The sequence below is a fragment of the Eubalaena glacialis genome, chromosome X (assembly GCF_028564815.1).
Source record: "Eubalaena glacialis isolate mEubGla1 chromosome X, mEubGla1.1.hap2.+ XY, whole genome shotgun sequence".
Classification (NCBI taxonomy): domain Eukaryota; kingdom Metazoa; phylum Chordata; class Mammalia; order Artiodactyla; family Balaenidae; genus Eubalaena; species Eubalaena glacialis.
In genome coordinates, this window is record NC_083736.1 from 69,204,477 (window position 1) to 69,211,151 (window position 6,675).

Consider the following 6,675-nt stretch of genomic DNA (forward strand, 5'->3'; position numbering starts at 1 on the left):
GCCCCTCTAATTTCCCATCACCTTTTGATTTTCACTGTTTGCCTGTCGGTTCTGACCACAGTCACCGTTTTCTCCTCCTGTACTTTAAACCTTTCTCATTAGAGCCATGTAACCTTTTCCCACAGTCAGAGGGAGGGGCACCAGGACCCTTCAGGAAAGTGCATAGGGGATGCCTCTCTCCCATCATGTCCCCTGATGCCCAGGTATGAGCATACTCTCCCCACGGTTTCCTTCCAGAGAAGTTCCAAGTACACAGTAAGTGCTCTTATTGCTGCCTGGCACTCCTGCTAGACAGAGCCCTGACATGTTGGTCATGAGTCCAGAGAGCCACTCACAGTTTTGCCAGTAACCCATCTTCTGATTTTGGGGGCGTCATTTCCTCACTCTGGGTGTCCTAGTTTCCCCATCCGTTTACTGATGGGGGCCTCTTAGGCACCTGCAAATTAGTATCATGCTCCCCTTGGTTATTCCTGCATATCATTTCGAGCTACTGCTCACGGAAAGGAATATTTCTGATGAAAATCTCAGTAATGGACAAGGAGGTGTTTGTCTCTCTCCTTTCTTCCTTTGTTCCTTTTTGTTGCTCTCTCTGTTAATGGCACCAATCCCCTCTCACCAGTTAGGTGAGAACCTTTCCCATCCTGGCTCACAAGTCCTGTGGAATTCCCTGTAAGGTCAAGTGCTCTCTTCCCTGTTCCCACTGTCCCTGCCCTAATTCTCAAAGCACTTGCTATTTACCTGGTCCACATTAAAAGCCAGGAGAGCTGTTTTCTCATCCCAAAAGGGACCGTGTGGCCCTGGGCAGGTTGCTTCCCCTCTCTGGTTCATCTCTTTGTAGAATGAAGGATTTGACCATCTTGGTCTCCATGTGGAGGCTGACTGAGGTCATAGAGAGAGCTCTGGCATGGTCATCAAGAGCCCTGAATGCCACTCACAGCTCTGCCACTAGCCTAGCATGTGATGTAGCTCCAGTCCCTTCCCACTTCTGAGCCTCAGTTTCCCATCTGAACAGCTGTGACTGACAATTGAGGGCTCCTAGGCTTCTGCAAATAAAGACTTGGGCCCCTAACCTGCCTGTGTCTTTCCAAAATCCATACTCCAAGATGCTGAGCACGTGGAACATTTTCTTAACCTCCAGATTACTCCTTGGAAATGTCTCTAGTATAAAGAGCTTTTTCCCTTATGTTCGATGCTTTATTTTCCCTGATAAGCCTTCAGCTCCCTCTGCCTTGGACCCTGCGGGCCTGTGTTTATGGGCTTTTAATGACAAAAGGCTATCAATTAGTGTAATCAGAGTATTCTCCTCTTTAATCTTGGCCCTCTCCCCACGTTGTCCCCCTCCCGCATCAGGTTCCCTCTTGTTTTAACTGAGTGAGCAGAGCTCTTGGCTGCATCACCATAGCAACCAGAAGCTAGGGCCAATTAAGCCATGACTGAGGCATTAGACACCTAAGCTGATTTACAGAGTCCAGAATACTGGATGGAGGAGAGAGGCTGACAGGAAGGGCAACAAGGAAAGTCTTAGCTGGAGAGAAGTGGGCAGCTGAGTAGCTGAGGGCTGCAAACCATACCCCACCTCAAGTCCCTGGGGACCATGGGCCCAGGTGTGGACAACATGGCATGTGCCCTCAACCACCAGGCCAGAAGGTGGGGCAACCAGGACCCTCCCCCACACAGAAATGTGATTTTTGATACCTCCCTGCCAACATGCCCCAAACACAGGGATGTGGCTCTGGATTTTTAAACAAAATTCAGAGTAACGGGCAGAGTCAATTACTGAGTTCACCCTGAGTCCTAGTCTTGTGGTGCTTTCCTTATCCTCCAAATACTCTGTGGAAGTTTCTCTAAGGAAAAAGCCTCTTCCTTTTTGAGGCTCCCTTTTCCCAGTCGAAGCCCCTGCTGCCCTGGTCTCCTTTTATGGGCCTTTAATCACAAAGGGCTATCAATTAGGGTAATTAGGATATTCACATTACAATTCTTCTTCCCTCCCCCATGAGGCTGGCCACTCCCCTTTCGTGCTCCCTTTTTATTTTATCTAGTGAGGAAAGCTCTTGGCAGGATTGCCATAGCAACCAAGCCACCAGGCCTATTAGGCCATTGAGGATCTGGACACTGAGACTCAAAGCCGATTATGGGTCTTGAAACTTGAAGGCAGAGCAAGACTGCTGGTATGAAAATAAAGAGGCTCTTGGCCAGATGAAGGGGCAGCTGAGCTCTTCAGGGCTTCAGCCTACCCTCCACCCTTAAGTTCATCTTTACCCCCTGAATTCTTTAGGGAAGGAGAAGGAGAGAGGCAGGAGTGAGAGGGGACTGGCCCTATTAAGGAGGAAAGTCTGGGTTTGGACATAAGAGCTTATGCTCTTTGGCTAATCCTTGCCATGTCCTCAAACTCACACCTGTAGCATGCCTTCCCCATTGGGTATCCTCATTTCCTAATAAGTTACCTGGCACACAGTAGGTACTCGTAGGGCTTGCTGCCCAGCAATCCCACTAGACAGAGCACTACAGGATAGAGCACAATGAGAACACCTTAGAACGTGGGCAAGGGAAGACTCCTAACTCAGTGACTTTTTCTGGGAAATGACACTAATGAAAAACCTATGTCATCTGGTGTGTAAGGCTCCCTGTTCACAGTCTGGCTCCTCTGCTTTTGGTGATGATGGTGTTAACTGTTTGGTGGATGGAGGGGAGGCAGTGAGGGTGGCATTAGGCTGTTAATCACCAAAGGCCCTAAGGGTATTAGGTCATTGTCACCTGCAAGAAATCCCTCCTCCCTCTCAATAGCCCCCTCTACATTCACAGGTTTCCACTCATTTTCACTGAGGGAGCAAAGCTTCTGGCCGCATCGCCATAGCAACCAGAAGCCAGACAGAGTAGGAGGGTGAGGCAGTCACTTGACACCAAACCTTAGTGTAGTGTCTGTTGGAGAGGGGTTGACTTTGGGGAGGAAAATACATTAACCGTGAGCTGGAGAGAAGTAGGCCACTAGGCTTCTCAGTGATCCGACACACTTCCACCTCATCCTTCATCCTTGTGCCTCCAGGTAAGGAGGAGTATTCAGAGCCAGCTTTGTTCCCTGTGGGGGCCAAGGCCTGTGTTTGGACCAGAATATGTGTCCTCTGCCCTAGCCCGTGGTGAGGGTACAAGGCACCAGATCCGCCCCTGTCCCGCCTTGTGACCAAACAAACACGCATGAGTGAATATGAGTTCCGCATGTGCATTCCCATGACTGCACCTCCTGTGCCTAGAACAGTGTCAGGAATATGGTAGGGGTCTTTGATGCAAACTCATACACTTCCCCAGTCCACTCACTCCATCTTAGACATCGCAGTTCACATCTTATCCTCCTTCCTCAAACCTCCGTCTACTACTGGAACAGCCACAGTCTGGGTTGATAAGACTGAAAACGTGGAAGGAAAGATCTCACAAAACTTTCTACCTACCTGCTTCTGACACTAGATACTCTGCCTTCCCTCTTGTCACTATGAACGAACTGTCCACACTCTTATCAAAACCCAGCCCTGCAGTTGGGCAGTAGATTCTACCCCTTTTGGGTGAGTAAATGCATGGCCCCAGCAATGCTCCCAGAGCTCTCACCCACATCACCAATTTGCCCTTCTCAGCTGGATGATTCTCATAAGTACACAAACCTGCAAAGTCCCCCCTCTTAAAAACAAAACAAGAAAGAGGGAAACTGACAAAAACCCCACCTTAACTGCACAATGCCCTCCATCTGCAGCAGCATCATCTCTCGATTTGCCCGTTACAGCAAAGCTCCTAAAAAATCATTATTTATTTTTGGTATCTCCATTTCCTCTATTCCCATTTTGTCTTGAACCATCTCAATCGATATTTTGTTCCCACCAATCCAGTGAACTAGCTCTTCTCAAGGTCCCCAAAGACCTGCACGTTGCTAAATCTAGTGGTCATTTCTCAGTATTGACATTACTTGACTGATCAGTAGTATTTGGCACTGCTGATCACTTCCTCCTCCCTGCAATACTTTCTTCACTTGGTTTACACTGCAGCGGTCCCCAACTTTTTTGGCACCAGGGACCGGTTTCGTGGAAGACAATTTTTCCAGGGACGGTGCGGGGCGGGGAGAGATGGCTCAGGTGGTAATGCGAGTGACGGTTCAGGTGGTAATGCGAGCGACGGTTCAGGCGGTAATGCGAGTGATGGGGAGCGTCAGATGAAGCTTTGCTCGCTCGCCTGCCGCTCACCTCCTGCTGTGTGGCCCGGTTCCTAACAGGCCTCGGACCGGTACCGGTCCATGGCCCGGGGGTTGGGGACCCCTGGTTTACAGGACATTCCTGTCCCTTGGTTGGCGTTCTGCCTCAGGGTCTGCTACTTTTCAGTGTCCTGGTGAGTCCTTCTGTGACTCCTTGACCTCTCTGCATTCAAGTGCTCTAGGTTTTGACTCTCAGATTTCTTCTCTTCCCTACCTATGCTCACTTCCTGCAGAACCATACTCAGTTCCATCACTTTGATCCCAGCCACAAATTGAAGAATCACACATTAATATTTCAAGTCCAGTCTTATCCCTGAAATCCAGGCTCATATATTCAACTGCGTACTCAACATTGCCTCTTGGATGTCTAATTTTCATCTCAAATTGGGCCTGGTCCTGATCAGCAGAGTGTAATGAGGAGCCCATAAGCCACTGAGAGTGCACATCCAGAGCTCCACTTCTATAAACTAAATTGAGATTCAAAGCTCATTCCCTACTCTACCTTAGGTTTACCTACCTGGCACCAAGTCTGCCCCAGCCTCTCTTCAGACAACTGTCCTAAAGTCCTTGGCTCAGAGCCCAGGCCATTCGTAATCTAAGAGCAACTTTATTTTTGTGTATTTACCCTGGCTTGTGAAATAAGCCTTCCATTTATCACAATGTTGGTTTCAAAGTATGTCCATTCTGGGCTTCCCTGGTGGCGCAGTGATTGAGAATCTGCCTGCTAATGCAGGGGACACGGGTTCGAGCCCTGGTCTGGGAAGATCCCACATGCCGCGGAGCAACTAGGCCCGTGAGCCACAACTACTGAGCCTGCGCATCTGGAGCCTATGCTCCGCAACAAGAGAGGCCACGACAGTGAGAGGCCTGCGCACCGCGATGAAGAGTGGCCCCCACTTGCCGCAACTAGAGAAAGCCCTCGCACAGAAACGAAGACCCAACACAGCCAAAAAATAAATAAATTAATTAATTAATTAATTTTTAAAAAAAGGTATGTCCATTCTACTTTTCCTTTGTCTTTATTAAATAACGAAATTATCACTTAAAATTCTCTCTGTCCTTAGATCCATTTCTTTGTAATACATTCTCATATTAACCTAATTCATATTATAGTTGGTATGAGTGTATTTGTGAATGTTTCTTTATGTAACTTCCCAGTTGCTGTCATTACAACTGCCTCAAGAGGGACTAAATGTTCTGCTTTTCCAGTTTTATGACTGAGCAGACACTGTGTGTGTTCCTCCAATATTCATTCTCTCCTCCACCCCAAGCACAGAGAAGCTTAATTCCTGTCTAGGAATTATACATGTGTTATTAATAGCAATGGGAGATATTGTTACTACTTATCATCTGCTCATGTTGACTTGCATTTTCTGACATTTCTCCCACCAACGTTTTTATAAGAAATTATATCTAAAATGATGTTTAGAGTTTTGATAAATCAAGAGTTCCAACAAAGAGGTACTTAAGCAAGTGAGAAATAGATAGTTGTATTCCCTTGCATTGGCTACTGGCTTGAGAACTGACCCTCTCACAGCCTGTTGGTAGAAATGCAAATTGATATGAACCCCTCTGGGGTTCTCTAGAAAGTATGTGCTCCCACCTGAACACTTGGCATATGTTCTGGCCCTGGGGATATATGTCAAGGAAATGAATGGTTCTAAGGCAATAATTTTTCACAAGAACAAAGTTTTCACTCCCATAGTGTTTACCACAGCCATGACCAACAAAATTATTAAGACACACCAAAAGGTAGAAATGATAGGACATCTATAAAATGTGAGTATACACCTCCATTTAAAAGATAGTAGTAGCATATAAAATGAAATGAAGTGATGTTCAAGCTGTACTGAAGGTGAATAAAATTAGGTACAAGTTTATGCTTAGTATGAGTTCATTTTTCCTAATATTTTGTTATGAAACCCATCAAACTCCAGAAATGTCTACCAGGTTGTACAGTGAAAATCCATATGATCACTACCTAGAGACTACAACATTAGCCATTTTCTATCCTTCCTTAATCACACATATATCTCTGTGTCCATCCATTATCCATCCAGCAATTCATGTTATATTCTGGATGCATTTTAAAGTAAGCTGTAAGCAACAGTACTTTCCAACCCTAGATAATTCAGCACCCAAATGATTAACTAGAGTTTAATATTTGTTTATAGTGGTTCCTTTTTTGCTCGTTGAGGGAAAATTTACACAGAGCAAAATGCACAAATCCTAACTGCACCATTCATTGAATTTTGACAACCACACACACCTGTGTAACCCAACCCTCTTATCAGTATCTAGAACATTATCCTCACCCCAGATGTGTTCTCATGTCTCCTCCCAATCCGTCTGCTCCTCCATCCCTCACAGGCAAACACTGGTCAGCTTTCTGTTTCTGTAGGTTAGTTTTACTATTTCTAGAACTTTTAATAAATGGTATGTCC